The following is a 15,828-nucleotide window of genomic DNA, read 5'->3' on the forward strand; positions in this document are numbered from 1 at the left end:
TGGAGGAAGGGCTCTGGCTGTGCCAGAGGCCAGAGGTCACCTAGACAAGGGTGACCTAGCAAAGCTGCCCGTGGGGTGGGGCAAAACCAGAAGGGCAGCGGGTCCTGGAACCAAGAGGAGTGTGCTGTGAGGCGGGAGGCCTGCTGTGTCCAATGCCATGGGAAGAGGAGGGTCAGCTGCAGGGAGCGCCTGAGAAGACCACTTTGACCCTCAAGCCAGTCAGGATCCCCCAAATCTGCTCTAATGGTGGGAATCATGGTGATCACTGCCCTCCCGAGGGAGAGACCTCTCCTCGTGCTCAAAGCACCTTAGAGCCACACCGGCTCCTCTGTGCCTTCTACAACTTCATGACATGGCTCCTCTGCTTGGCATCCCTACTGGGGAAACTGAAGCCTGGGCACCCAGCCCACACTCACAGAAATTAGTAAGCAGCAGAGCTGAAACTGAGCCAGCCTGTGCTTTTAAGCCCCCTGCTGACTTCGATTTCCTTTTTTCCTGAATGGGTCATGACAGCATAACAGCTGATCTACCCAGCTGACTGAGAGTTTAGCTTGCTGTACTCCCTCTGTGTTCCCAGCTCTGTACAGGGCCTGACACGTACTAAGTGCTCAGCTAACATCAGTTTAAGTAATGAATGAATGAATTTACGTTTGTTTGAGAAGTAGTCTCACTCTGTCACCCAGGCTGGAGTGCAGTGGTGCAATCTTGGCTCACTGCAACCTCTGCCTCCCAGACTCAAGCAATTCCCATGCCTCAGCCTCCTGAGTAGCTGGGATTATAGACATACCATACCCCACCCAGCTAGTTTTTGTATTTTTTGTAGAGATAGGATTTCCCCATGTTGGCTAGGCTGGTCTCCAGCTCCCAACCTCAGGTGATCAGCCCACCTGGGCCTCTCAAAGTACTGGGACTACAGGTGTGAGCCACTGCAACTGGCCTGAATGAATGAATTGAATGACAGGTGTGAAAGAGCCCTATAAATGGTAAGCCCTTCAGCAAATGTTAATTGAGGGCCTACTATGTGGGGGGCCCTGTGCTAGAGACTGGGGCTGCGTGTGGCAGGGAACAGGCTGAGAGGCACCCAGCCTCACAGAGCTAGCTTTGGGGAAGAAATGGAGTAAGAGATCAGGAGGCCTACAGATGCCGAGGGCAGAGGCAAGGGTGGTGGCAGAGAAGTAGCCATGGGGTCCGGGAGGGCCTCTCTGAGCTGGGGACATGGGAGCTGGGTCCAGAAAGGCAAGAAGGAGATCACCAGGAGGCATCCCAGGTGCTGGAACACAGAGAACAAGGAGGGCACACGAGGCCTCTGCTGTTGAAGGGCCTGCGGGCAGGGCTGATGGATGGTCATCCATTCCTGGGCTCCACCCCCATCCCTTCTGCCCCATCCCCTCCTGGCAGCCTCTATGGGTCTTCAGTTCTTGCTACCCTCCAGCTCCCATCTACCAAGAGTGTGAGCTCCATGCCCTCTCTGCCTGGCCTTTGCAGGCACTGCCCCCGAGGAGGCAAAGCCATTTTTCCAGACTTGTCCCAGTGGGGTTGCACACTCTGCTCTGTCTTAGTCCTGACTGTCCCAAAGCTGCCAACTGCAGTTCCGGTTCACCCTCTGCCGCTTCTAGTTGGTAGTTTCCAGCCTTGATTCATTTATCAACCACCACAGGTGCTCCCGGGGTCCTCTGTGCCTGGAGGGAACATCTTTTTCCTGGACTCTCTCCTTTCCCCATCCTGCTGAGGCCCTCAGGGGCATCCACAGTGAACCTGGGGGCTCAGGGCTGCTTCAGCAATGCAAACACAGCAGCAGCTCTGGGCCTCGGGTTCTCTTTCCCTCCCAGCCCAGGCTCTCACCTCAACTGTCTTCCCGAGGGGCAGGGGATGTGGAGGCAGCAAGAAGCTCCTACTGTGCATCAGGCACCCAACTGGTGCCTCAAAAGTGCTCTCCTGCAGATCACCCAAGGTTAGGAGTTTGAGATCAGCCTGGCCAACATGGTGAAACCCCGTCTCTACTAAAAATACAAAATTAGCCAGGCATGGTGGTGTGCACCTGTAATCCCAGCTACTTGGGAGGCTGAGGAAGAAGGATCACTTGAACCTGAGAGGTGGAGGTTGTAGTGAGTCAAGATCACACCACTGCACTCCAGCCTGGGCAAAAAGAGTGAAACTCCATCTCAAAAAAATAAGTGCCCTCCTTCCATGTTCACTTGGTGGGCAGGGTCTATCTGTACCCCATTTCCAGAGGAGAAAACCGAGGCTCAGAGAGGGCCTAAACTTGATGAGAGGGCTTGCTCCCACCCTGCTGTCACTTAGCCTAGTGATGACACACATGAGACACTTTGCAGACATTCCTGAAAGCACAGGCAGGGAGGTGAGAGGAGGAGGAGGAGGAGGAGGAAGGCAGGAGTCACTGAAGCAGGGAGGAAGCTGGGACCAGAAGTCAAGCACATGGCTCTGAGCTTTGCCCCTCCTTCACTGATACCGTGACCCAGTCCCTACAGTCTGGTCCCATCTTTGTAGGGCAGGAGCTGGGGTTGCTCAGCAAGTGGGGGGCTCAGGGTTAAGATCTTGCCTGGCACTGTTCTGCCGCTCACCTGCTGTGCTTCGTGTACACAGAGGGCACTTGTGTGGGTCACTCCTGCAACCCTGGGTGGGGGTCCGCAGGCAGGGAGAGTCCCTTGTCACCTGTGCCTGAGCCCAGTTTCTGTGTCCATGGCCCAGCTCCTCCCCTGGCCTCATTTTGAGCACCTGCCGTCTGCTCAGTAGTGAAGAAATGGAGAAATATCCTACTTGCTATCATCATGGGAAAAGCAGGAGGGAGGGAGGGAAGATATTGAGGGCAGAAGTCGGGGGTGTGCAAGAAAGGCTCAGGCTGGGTACGTGGCAGGTGCACCCCTGTGCCGGCTTGGGGAGGGAGGTGGCCTGAAGTCGGCAGGTCTCATCCTAACCCTGGGTTCACGGAAGCTGAAGGAAGTGTTCCCACCCATCTTGGGTCTTCCTGGCTCAGCTGGTCCCTCTGGCTGGGCTGGAGTCAAAGCTGAGCCCAGAGCCCTCCTGGACTTCACAGTGGCACCCAGGGCCTGTGGCTCACTTCACCCTGAAGCTCATCAACAGGGCAAGGTCAAAGTAGGACCAGTCACGCCAGGGTCAGCCCCACAGGAAGGATGGGAGCCAGCATCGCAGCTGAGGCCCTGACCTAGAGGCCAGCTCACAGAAGGACATGCAGCCCCTGACACTCCTGGGGGTGAACAGGGCCAAGTTCATGCTCTTTTAGCACCTCAGAACCTTCTTGGGAAAAGCAATGACATCTTCAGCCTAAAGACAAGGATGGGAAACTAAAGCGTGGACTCTAGTCCCAGGCCTGCCACTTGCAGTGGCTCAGGCAAGCTGTGACCTTCAGCTTCCTTGCCTGCTCTTCCAGTCCACACCTCACCTGACACCTGCCCACCAGGCCCAGATCCAGATGCCCCCAGGCTCAGGCCCACCCCGGAGGAAGCAGAGCAAACCTCTTTGCTGAGTCCCTTTGGGTCCACTTAGCCTTTCACCCACTTCACTCACTGCTTCCCCGAGGCCACCCTGGTCCTGGCTCCTGTCTCTTCTGCCTGGACTTTGCAGTAGCTCCTCACTGGGTATCCCTCACCCAGCCAGAGGGTCCATTAGAATCTGGGTCTGATCGAACCCCCTCCCTTGTCTCACATAGATTAAGGGCTGAAGTCCTTTCAATGCCCCTACCTGGCAGGACCTCCTTCCACTTCCCATCCGTCTACTCTGAGCTCAGGCTACACCAGCCACCTCAGCCCCGCTGAAGCTCCTGGGACACCCCATGCCCACTCCTGCCCCAGAGCACCTGCTCCCACTGTTTCCCTGCTGAACACACCTGGCCCTGGTGTGCACCTGCCTCCCTTCATTTCAGGCACTTCTTCGTTCCCAGTCTGAGTTCCCCCAACACTTATCCCATCTGAGTTAAATGAACTATTCACTGGGTGGTTCATCATCTGTCTCGCCTCAGTGGAAATATCAATTTAATAAAAACAGATTTTCTTTTCTTTTTTTTTTCTTTTGAGATGGAGTTTCGCTCTTGTTACCCAGGCTGGAGTGCAATGGCGCGATCTCGGCTCACTGCAACCTCTGTCCCCTGGGTTCAGGCAATTCTCCTGCCTCAGCCTCCTGAGTAGCTGGGATTACAGGCACGTGCCACTGTGCCCAACTAATTTTTTGTATTTTTAGTAGAGAAAGGGTTTCACCATGTTGACCAGGATGGTCTCGATCTCTAGACCTCATGATCCACCCACCTTGGCCTCCCAAAGTGCTGGGATTACAGGCTTGAGCCACCGCGCCTGGCCAGATTTTCTTTTCTTTTCTTACTTTCTTTTTCTTTCTTTTTCCTTAATTCAAAACCACAATCAGAATAAACTTTCTTTTATTTTCTTAGATGGAGTCTCACTTTGTTGCCCAGGGGCTGGAGTGCAGTGGTACGATCTCTGCTCACTGCAACCTCTGCCTCCTGGGTTCAAGGAATTCTGCCTCAACCTCCTGAGTAGCTGGGAGGACAGGCGCACATCACCATGCCCAGCTAACTTTTGTATTTTTAGTAGAGGCAGGGTTTTGCTATGTTGGTCAGCATAGTCTCGAACTCCTGGCCTCAAGTGATCTGCCCACCTCAACCTCCCAAGATGCTGGGATTACAGGCGTAAGCCATCGCACCCAGCCTCTTTTTATTTTTATTTTTTTGAGATGGAGTCTTGCTCTATCGCCCAGACTGGAGTGCAGTGGCATGATTCCGGCTCACTGCAACCTCTGCCTCCCAGGTACAAGCGATTCTCCCACCTCAGCCTCCTGAGTAGCTAGGACTATAGGCACCTGCTGACGTGCTCAGCTAATTTTTGTATTTTTAGTAGAGACAGGGTTTTGCCATGTTGGCCAGGCTGGTCTCGAACTCTTGACCTCGAGTGATCCACCCAACTTAGCCTCCCAAAGTGCTAGGATTACAAGCTTGAGCCACCGTGCCTGGCCTCAGAAACAGAGATTTCAGGATTCCAGTTTGGTCATTGCTACGTCCCGAGTGCCTAGAACAGGGCCTGGAATATTGGAGGTGTTGAGTGTTTGCTGAATGAATGAGCACATGAATTCCCATAGAAGAGAGCTCTTCTATGGGTGTGGGTAGGGTCTCAGCCTTTGGATGCAGGGGCTGAGCCTTCTTTGACCCAGGGAGACCCCCCGGTGATGGTGTCATTGCCCTCCCCTCACACCCAGGGTCATTGCTGACTCAGCTGCCCTCAGGCTTGGCCCTGAAGGTCCCCGGAGGGCGCAGCAGTAGCCTGAGCTGCTAACAGCAGCTTCTGAGGAGCCCTGACCTCTCATCTTTGCACCCCTGGGCCTGGGAAAACCCAGTGGGTACTGCATACTTTCCCTCAGCATGCTGCCTGAGCACCCTCATGTGCTGGGCACGGAGCCCCCAGACAAGACTGCCTCGGTCTCTGGCCTCCTGGCACTTGCTGCCAGGTAGGAAGGGTGGGCCTGCATTGAACAGGAATCCATAGGGCTGGGTGACAATGAGCATGAGGGGCCAGCAGAGAAGCTCCCTCCACAGGCAGGGGCCACCTGCAGTGTGAGCAGGAGCTGTCCAGGTGAGGAGCTGGACCCAGCTACCCCATCCTGCACTCCAGCCCCAACTCCGCCCACACTTACTATTGACCCTGGGCAAATCACAACCTCTGAGCCTCACCTTCCAGAGCTGTGAAATGGGAAGAAACCCCCCTGTGGAGCTATGGTGGAGGGTGTGTGGAAGGGTGTGTGGGAGGGCACCTGTGCCAGTGGCTGGTAGCCCCTTCTTCCCTTCCAGCCTCTCGGGATCAAAAAATCCGGGCAGGGATTCCCTAATCTGTGGAGCTGGAATGGTAGGCAGGAGGGCCTGCAGGCCCTCTCAGGTTCTCAGCAGGATCAAAAGGGGCCCCAAGGCAGCTCAGGGAGTGGCACAGGAGAGTGCCCTCAGTCCCAGTACAAGGGGTCACCAGGGCCACCTGTTACAGATGTGGATGTGCCCTCACCAGGCAAGGACACAGCAGTTTTTCTGCTTCCCGGAGGCGCCCCAACCCGTGGTGTGTGGGTGGAGGGGCTGCGTGGCTGTGAGTATTCATACCTACCTTCTTCCAGAGCAGCCGGGCTGTACCCACAACACTCAGGACACTCAGGAGGCTGGTGAAGCCAAAGAGCAGGAGCTTCTGGGGGCTCCACGGGGGCTTTCGGTACCCTGTGTCTAGGAGGAAGAGCAGGGGATCAGAGGGGTCAGTGACCCAGGAGAAAGCAGGGCACACCCACCTGATGTTCTCCCTCACCCAGGACCTGTTTTCAATGCTCCCCTGCTGACACACTCCACACCCCACTAGGGCCCCTGGGAACCGGGTCTCAGGCCTTCATTGTCCCCCTGGGTCCTTTTTCTTTCTTTTCCTTTTCTTTTTTTTCTCTCTCTCCCTCCCTCCCTTCCTCCCTCTCTCTCTCTCTCTCTGTCTTTCTGCCTTTCTTTTTTTTTTGAGATGGAGTTTCACTCTTGTTGCCCAGGCTAGAAGCAGGATCTCAGCTCACTGCAACCTCTGTCTCCCAGGTTCAAGTGATTCTCCTGCCTCAGCCTCCTGAGTAGCTGGAATTACAGGCATGTGCCACCACGCCAGGCTTATTTTTATATTTTTAGTAGAGGTGGGGTTTCTCCATGTTGGTCAGGCTGGTCTAGAACTCCCAACCTCAGATGATCCAACCGCCTCGGCCTCCCAGAGTGCTGGGATTACAGGTGTGAGTCACTGAGCCCGGCCTCCCCTTGGTCCTTTTTATGTTCACTGCCTTGATTCTCTGTAAGGACAGGGACTGCCTCGTTTGCTCCCCCAGTGCCCCAGTGACCTGGCTCCCCTGAGGGCTGTCTGCAGGGCTCTGAGCCCATTGTCCCCCATTTCGGGGTCTCTTCTTTTCCCTGTGTGAGGTGGTGATAATAGGGGTGAATGTGGCTGGGCTGAAGGAGGTGGGTTTATAATGGGACTGATGGGGGAGGGGTGCTGCACCTGGGCTAGGTGAGGCCCAGCCCTCCCTCTGTGCCATCCTTTTGTCCCTCCTGCTGTCATCCATTCTTCCTTCCCCTTTACCCCATCCATCCATCCATCTGGTGGGCAAAAACACACAGGATGCCAACCTTGTGCCAGGCACATGGTGATTTCCCCAGTACTGCCTATAGTCAGCCACCAGCTCATATGGGCACCATCTCCTTCATCCTCATCCAAGTCCTTGGAAGGCAGAGGATTGCCATGAAGACCAGGCCCAAGCTCACATCAGGCAGTGGGACAGGGGTGCAAACCCAGGCCTATGGAATTTGGAAGACCCTAGCTCCTTCCAGGGGATTGCAGAGGTAGATCAGACAATCAGGGCTTCAGCCAGGTCCTCCCTCATAACTTTTGGGGTCATCACTCCTTTGAGAATGTGATGAAAACTAGCAGGTTGTAGTGACTCACACCTGTAATCCCAGCACTTTGGGTGGCTGAAGCAGGAGAAATGCTTGAACCCGGGAGGTGGAGGTTGCAGTGAGCAGAGATAGTGACACTGCACTCCAGCCTTGGTGACACAGTGAGACTCCATCTCAGAAAAAACAAAAAAGATGGCCAGGCGTGGTGGCTCATGCCTGTAATCCCAGCACTTTGGGAGGCTGAGGTGGGTGGATCACAAGGTCAAGAGATCGAGACCATCTTGGCCAACATGGTGAAACCCCGTCTCTACTAAAAATACAGAAAATTAGCCGGGCGTGGTGGCGTGTGCCTGTTGTCCCAGCTACTTGGGAGGCTGAGGCAGGAGAGTTGCTTGAAACTGGAAAACGGAGGTTGCAGTGAGCCAAGATAGCACCACTGCACTCCAGCCTAGTGATAGAGTGAGACTCTGTCTCAAAAAAATAAATAAATAAAAATATCTTACCTTGGATTCAGAAAAAATAAATAAATACACAAATAAAAAAAAGAATGTGATGAAAACTAAAACCCTGTACCTCTAAAGGTATATTATACATGAGCCAAGTGCTCACATACACGAGGCCCCCACAAGAACATACATGCACCTGGCTAGTTCTATAGAAGTCCACCAAGCGGTGATGCCCATGCACACTGAGACCAAGGGCCTGAGTGAGCTCTCTCAGGTCACCTTCCAGAGGCATCTAGGGACCGATCTGCAAGCCAGGCCTTCCCTTTTCATATGCAGGTGGAGCCCTGGCACAGCTGCAGGCCGGGGCTCCCTGAAAAGGCTGGGTCCTTCTTTGCCAACACTGGCAGAGAAGGCAAACCATTCTCTATTTCCTATTTTTTTGTTTTTAAGATGGGGTTTCACCATGATGGCCAGGCTGGTCTTGAACTCCTGACCTCAGGTGATCCACCCACCTCGGCCTCCCAAAATGCTAGGATTACAGGCTTGAGCCACTGCCTTTTTTTTTTTTTTGAGATGGAGTTTCGCTTTTGTTGCCCAGGCTAGAGCGCAATAGCGTGATCTCAGCTCATGGCAACCTCTGCCTCCCGGTTCAAGCAATTCTGCTGCCTCAGCCTTCTGGGTAGTTGGGATTACAGGCATGTACCACCATGCTGGCTAATTTTTTTTGTATTTTTAGCAGAGATGAGGTTTCTCCATGTTGGTCAGGCTGGTCTTGAACTCCTGACCTCAGGTGATCCTCCCTCCTCGGCCTCCCAAAGTGCTGGGACTACAGATGTGAGCCACCATGCCCAGCTTTCCTTTCCTTTTTTTTTTTTTTTGAGACAGAGTTTTGCTCTTGTTGCCCAGGCTGGAGTGCAATGGTATGATCTAGGCTCACTGCAACTTCCAAATCCTGGGTTCAATCGATTCTCGTGGCTTAGCCTTCCAAGTAGCTGGGACTATAGGCACCCATCACCATGCCCGGCTAATTTTTATATTTTTAGTAGAGATGGGGTTTCACCATCCTGGCCAGGCTGGTCTCAAACTCCTGACCTCAGGTGATCCACCACCTTGGCCTCCCAAAGTGCTGGGATTACAGGCGTGAGCCACTGCACTTGGCCCCATTCTCTGTTTCTGGTCCGGAGTCCCAAACTGCTGGTTGAAATGTCTGGTTCCTTTGCCCCTGGAAGAGCCACAGAGGAAGCCTCTGACCAGGATGAAGGTGCCACTGCCTCTTGCCATGGTGTTTGGCCAGTGGACAGAGCAGTAGTAGGTGCCGGTGGCTGATGTGTTCGGTGGCACAAGGGTGACCAGGCAGTTCAGGGTGTAGGTCTGGTTCTCTATGCCCGGTCCAGGGTGGCAGTTGGTTGGCTTCTCAGGGCTCCTTTGCCCATGAAGGTCTTTGTGAAAGTAGCTGACTGTGAAAGTCTTAAATTGGGGGGTGTACGGATAGCTGATCCTGCAGGTGAAGGAGACAGGTGAGTTGGCCAGGGAGGCCACAATGGGCAGGCTGCTGTGGGTCACTGACTGTCCTCCTGGAGGGGAAGCAAAGGGAGAGAGTGACAGGTTACTTGAGGCTGTCTCAGTCCCACCCACTTACAGGTTAAAACAAGGCTTGTGGCCAGGCACGGTGGCTCATGCTTGTAATCCCAGCACTTCGGGAGGCTGAGACAGCCAAATTACCTGAGGTCAGGAGTTTGAGACCAGCCTGGCCAACATGGTGAAACCCTCATCTCTACTAATACAAAAATTAACTAGGCATGGTGGTGGGCACCTGTAGTCCCAGCTACTCGGGAGGCTGAGGCAGGAGAATCGCTGGAACCTGGGAGGTGGAGGTTGCAGTGAGCCGAGATCATGCCACTTCACTCCAGGCTAGGTGACAAGATCGAGCTCCATCTCAAAAAAAAAAAAAAACTGAAAGACAAGTCTTATGCCTCCTGTGCCCCTACCTCTGCAGCTGCAGCCCCTGCCTCTCCTGCACTTGCTGTGTGTCGGACTTGTGCCAGGCACATTACACACACCGCTCTGCCTCTCCTAATATATCCCTAGGCAAAACAAGAACACCTGTTTTGCAAAGGGGAAGAGTCTGAGGGGCAGGGAGCTGAAGCACCTAGCTCCTGATCCCTCAGCAGGTAGGGACTGGAGCTACAACCCCATTCAGGGCTGGGAGACACCAGAGCCTGTTCTCCTAACCTTTTTCCTTCCCGAAGTCCAAGAGGCCACGTGAAATAAATGCCCAGGCCTGAGAAGAGTGAAAGCTGGTGATGGATGAGAAATAACGAAGGAAGCAAGAAAACAAAAGAAATGCAAGCATTTCCTGATGGTAGACAGAGAGGGAGGCAGGTCTGTCCACAGTTTTTCCGTGCCAGAGGAAGAGGGTGCACAGGTGGCAGCAGACAAACCTCTCCCGGACTCGGAAAGGATGTGTCAGGCTTTTGGTTTTTGTTTTTGTTTTTATGAGACAGAGTTTCACTCTTGTTGCCCAGGCTGGAATGCAGTGGCATGATCTCGGCTCACCTGGGCTTAGTGCAACCTCCCCTCCCAAGTAGCTGGGATTACAGGCATGCACCATCACACAAAGCTAATTCTGTATTTTTAGTAGGGATGGAGTTTCCCCATGTTGGTCAGCCTGGTCTGGAACTCCCGACCTCAGGTGATCCACCCGCCTCAGCCTCCCAAAGTGCTGCGATTACAGACATGAGCCACCTCGCCCAGACAGTTAGGATTTTATCTAGTATAACAGGCAACATCCTGAGAGTGGTTTTTCCAACAACAAAGAGGTGCTCCACATGGGGCCATTTCGGCTGTGATCATGATGTCAATGGACTGTGACAAGGCCAGTTTTGCAGGAGCCACCCCTTCCCCCCAAGCATCAGAGGCACTTCAGAAAACAGTTTGAAAATTTGCAAAGCAGCAGCCCTCCCTTGGGGGCCTTTAACCCCTGCTGCAGGCCTCTGAGATGCTGTTTGGATCCTGGGCTCGGGCAGCAGCCACCCCCTGCCCCAGACTTTAGCTGATCAGACCCCTCAGCTGCAGTGCTCCCAGGCACTCCAGGCCCCACCTTCTCTAGCAGCTGAGCAGCAGACAGTTCTAAATTGAGGTTGGCAGCCAGCAGCCAGCAGCCAGCAGCCAAGAATGTGCAGGCTGGCTTGTTACTTGGGAGAAGATAGTGTGTTTGAGATGCTCAGAGGAGCTGCAAGATTTATTTTGCTGGGGAAAGTGAGGCGCAGGTGCTGCCTGTGGTGTTGGGCTGGAGTGAGGCTGGACTGACATCCCAGGTCTCTTCAGTTCAGCTCTGAGCCAGAGCTCTGGGAAGGGGGTCCCAAAGGGAGGCCAGCCTTCTGGAAGATGCGGGACAGACCCAGAGTCGACCCCGCGCTTCAGTTAATCCCTCAAAACTTTGGCCACACTGATATTTTGAGCTTCTTATTGAGCCACTAAAGAGACACCCCCAGGCTGGGCAGAGTGTTTCATGCCTGTAATCCCAGCATTTTGGGAGGCGCAGGTGGGCTGATCATCCAAGGTCAGGAGTTCAAGACCAGCCTGGCAAACATGGCAAAACCCCATCTCTACTAAAAACACAAAAATTAGCCAGGCATGGTGGTAGGAGCTTGTAATTCCAGCTACTTGGGAGGCTGAGGCAGGAGAACATTTGAACCTGGGAGGTGCGGGTTGCAGTGAGCTGAGATTGTGCCATTGCACTCCAGCCTGGGCGACAAGAGCAAGGCCCCATCTCAAAAAAAAAATTGTATGAGACAAGAGGGGTGGGGTGAACCACAAATGACATCGTCACTGACCCCACCCTGTAGCCCCACACAACACTCACAGGCCACTTCCCCCTCTGTGCCCCTACCCTGTGGGCCCCTTGGCCTGTGACCTCCATTTCCTCACTGGGGCTTCCTGCTCCTCCTCATGGTGTAGCTAAGAGGCCACTCCAGGGGGAGGACAGATACACAGTCAGCACCATGAAACCTTCCTGTTTCTCCAAGGCAGGAAGACTTCAGACCAACTGTCTTTAAAAATTCTCTCTGTCCGAAGTATCCTTCTAGAAAATGATGAACTTTGCTATCACAATTGTACCGATCTTTATAATTCCAGGGAAATCTATAAAAACAGATGGCCATGGTTCTGTATTCTTTTGGGATTTGTTATGTTAAGGTCAGAGTGTTAGGATCATGAAAACATTCAGCTCTGGCTCAGATCTGCCATAGCGAGGAGAGGTTTCGAAGCAAGAACCTCAGACCTCTGATGAAACTGCTGTCTCTAAAAAGTGAAGAGAGGAAGCAGTCTCTGACCAGCTCCATCAGTAACAACAGCCAGTCTGGAGACATCAGGCCAAAACCCAGGGAGAGGAGAGGAAGCCTGCAGGTGCCGCCAAGGCCTCCAGGTTCTGGCCTTTGGATGTAGCTCACCGCTTCCCCTGCCCTCCTTTCACTGGGTGTCAGTACCTCTGAGCTAGACCCCTGCAACTGCCCAGCTCCCAGCCCATCTCCTGGCCCCCTGCCTCCCAGAGGCCCCTTCAGCGGTGCAGACTGTAGAGGTCCAGGCCCTAGCTGGCTGCCGGCTAGAGGTGGTTCCCCATGACAGCTCAGTGCTGAAGATAGGTTTCATGGCCATTTCCAAGTCCACAAATGCTTTTCAGCTGTCATTTGTTTGCAGCACTTCCATGGGGGTCCTGAACGGCCATGAACATGCCCCACGGGACTCGAGGCCAACTCTACAAGCACCCGGAGCCCAGGGCCAGCCTCCCACGTGCCTGACATGGCAGGTCTTTTCTGCCTCCACCAGCTTGATCAGTGGGGACGGACAAGGAGGGAGTCTGGGTGGGAAAGAGAAGAGGGACCTCGCCCCTCCCCCTCACACGGGACCCAAGTGACATGGAGAACCACTTCAGCATCAGAGTTTGAAGTTTCATCTGTTACACAGGGTTAGAGATGTGAAGAACTGGGACTCATGTGTGACTTTCGGTGACCATTGGACTTTGACTTGGAGGAACTAGGTTTTGCCGGGAGAAATCCTCCAACACCAAGGCATCTAGAGGGCCCAGAACCTGTTCCTGCTGCTTTCCTGGTCACTCTCCAGGTCCTAGGGTCCTGGGGCAGGTGGAGCTGGGACTGGCCCTGGGGCACAGGGAGGAAGTGTCTCAAGGAACCCTAGGTGTTTTCTGTGCAGGGAATGGATTGGATCCCAACCATTTAGAGAACTTAGGAGGATTCTCCATTTGCCTGTCTGGTGGAGAGAAGGGCCTGGAGGTGGCTGCAAGGAGCTCCCCTGGGGCTTGGGGAGGGCAGAGTTGGGGCACAGGGTGAGGAGGGGTGGGTGAAGACATGAACTCCCTGGCCTGCCCTGCCTGGAGGAAGGCTGCAGGGGCAGGGAGAGTTTGGCTCCTGGGGAGTTTTCTGGATAGGAGCCTCTTGAGCCTGGTGAATGTGGATGGGATGGTGTAGGGAGAGGGGAGAGGGCACCCGGGTGAGGACCATGGGGGAGGAGGGGTGGAGCAGGAGGGCAGCAGGGCCACCAGGTGCAGGGTTGCTGCAGGTGTCTGGGAGGGCCCCACCCCAGGGCTTGGCTATTTGTTCTGAGCCTTCAACTCCTCCCCTGTGCCTCCCCACCCCACACAGCTGCAAGCACAGACATCTGATCTGGGCAGCACTGTGCATCCCTGCTCAGTCTGCCCACCCTGCTATACTGCTATACCAGAGACTGTTTTGGGCAGTACACTCCCCATCCCTCACTTCCCTGCAGCTCCAGGGTAGTTTCTCCCACACTGTGAGGAAGCCTTGGGCCTGGCCGGAAACAGGGGCCATGAGCATGGGCGTCTGGAAAAAGCCCAGGTTCTGGAGGCAACAGGCCTGGATTCAGCTCCTGGCTCTGCCACTTCAAGGCTGTGCAACCTTGGGCAGGCAGCTTAACTTCTCTGACCTCAGCGTCTCCCCGCAACACAGGGAGAGCAACAATGCCAACCTTCAGGGACTGTTGGGGGATTCACTGGACCTGGAACCCAGCTCCTTGCCAAGGGCCAGGCTGCCTTTCTTTAGGGTAGGAGAATGAGGCAGGGAGTCCTCCTTGAGGATTTTCAAAGGCAAATGCCAGCTGGGTGTGGTGGCTCAAGCCTGTAACCTCAGCACTGTGGGAAGATCACATGAGGTCAGGAGTTCAAGACCAGCCTGGTCAACAGGGTGAAACCCCATCTCTACTAAAAATACAAAAATTAGCCAGGTGGAGTGGCACACGCCTATAGTCTCAGATACTTGGGAAGATAAGGCAGGAGAATAGCTTGAACCCAGGAGGCAGAGGTTGCAGTGAGTCGAGATTGAGCCACTGTACTGCAGCCTGGGCAACAAGAGCTATCTCTGTTTCAAAAAAAAAAAAAAAGAAGAGGCAAATTTGGGGGTTTGGGAAAGCCCTGGTTAAATGACACGCCCTTGGCACAGGGGACACAGGCCCTGATGGTCCAGGTGCAGCAGGACCCCTAGGGTCCTGTCCCTGACCCAGGCTGGGGCACCATCCCTGTCCCGGGTGCTGGCCTGGCCCAGCTGAAGTCCCCTCTGTGGTGTGGTATTTGAGGGTTCTAGACATGAACAGCCCTCTGCCCACAGCTTCCAGCTCCTCTTCTCCCACCCTTGTTGGGAAAGACTTTGCCAACCACCTGAGGGTGCCTGAGTCCTTCCTTTTCCAGTTCTTCTTATGAATCTGTGGCTGCTTGAACTTGGGGTTTGAGAGCTGGGTGGAGTTACTACCCTCCCACCCCTGGCACAGGGACCCCATGCTGAGTGAGTCCCTGGTGGGATGTGCCCCTACGTGTTTGTGTGTCCACCTGGCAGCTTTCCTGTGGCTCACTGATGTTCAGGATCAGACCCTCCCACCGCTGGTACACGCCCCCCACCCCTCCACCTCAACAGCTCCCATCCAGCCCCCTCTCCTGTCCAACCGGGGCTGCCTCTGTGGCTCTGAGGCCCTAGTGATCCACAAACTCAACCCGCTCCTGCCCTGCCTGAACTGGCAGAGGTTCCCTGCTGGAGGAGACCCAGGAAGGAGTCTGAAATCAATGTACAGGGTCAAGACAAGCAATTAAAAAAAAAAAAACAGAACACGAAGCATTTCATGCGTAGTAAGGGCACTGTTTGTGACCTTCTGGTTTCAGTTACATTCATACAATTGGGTTCAGACAGGGTCATGCTAAAACATGCATCTCTTAACTTTGGGCCACTGCTAAAAAAATGGAAAGTCCCTGGCCTGGAGGATCCAGTTCCTGCCTCACAGGCCCGGCACAGCCCTGCTCTCTGGCCCTCAATCGCCTGCTCCCACGTAGATGTCGGGCTGCCACAATCCGGTGCAGTCGCCTGTGCCATCCCAGCTGCGGGGATGTCTTACTCACTCCTTCCTCTCCTGGGCTTTGGGGGTCCCCCATCTGTCTCCAGGACTTGCTTGCTTCTTTCTTGAGCCACTCCTGGGTGTCTGGCTTCCTGCACGGCACAGCCTCTCAGGCATTGCTGTTATGCCATGTGATCAGAAGAGCCAGTGTCCTCTGGGAATGGTGTTGCTTTTTGCAGATGACAAAATGAGTCTCAGAGGAGGGAAGACGTTTGCCCAAACAGTGGTGGTAGACATGGGATTTTAAGCTGGGTCCCTTTGAGTCTGTAACCTCTCTCTCTCTCTCTTAAGATGGAATTTCACTCTTCTTGGCCAGGCTAGAGTACAGTGGCATGGTCTAGGCTCCCCACAACCTCCGCCTCCCAGGTTCAAGTGATTCTCCTGCCTCAGCCTCCCGAGTAGATGGGATTACAGGCATGCACCACCATGCCCAGCTAATGTTGTATTTGTGGTATAGATGGGGTTTCTCCATGTTGGTCAGGATGGTCTCAAACTCCCGACCTCAGGTGCTCTGCCAACCTCAGCCTCCCCAAAATT

General features: G+C 54.3%; 1 pseudogene; it reads right to left on the minus strand.

Annotated features, from left to right (window-relative positions):
- Positions 1–15,269, minus strand: part of LOC128928273 (NFAT activation molecule 1-like) — a 50,483-nt pseudogene extending 35,214 nt beyond the window's left edge.
- Positions 15,270–15,828: the final 559 nt, after the last annotated feature.

The sequence above is a fragment of the Callithrix jacchus genome, chromosome 7 (assembly GCF_049354715.1).
Source record: "Callithrix jacchus isolate 240 chromosome 7, calJac240_pri, whole genome shotgun sequence".
NCBI classification, from domain to species: Eukaryota; Metazoa; Chordata; class Mammalia; order Primates; family Cebidae; genus Callithrix; species Callithrix jacchus.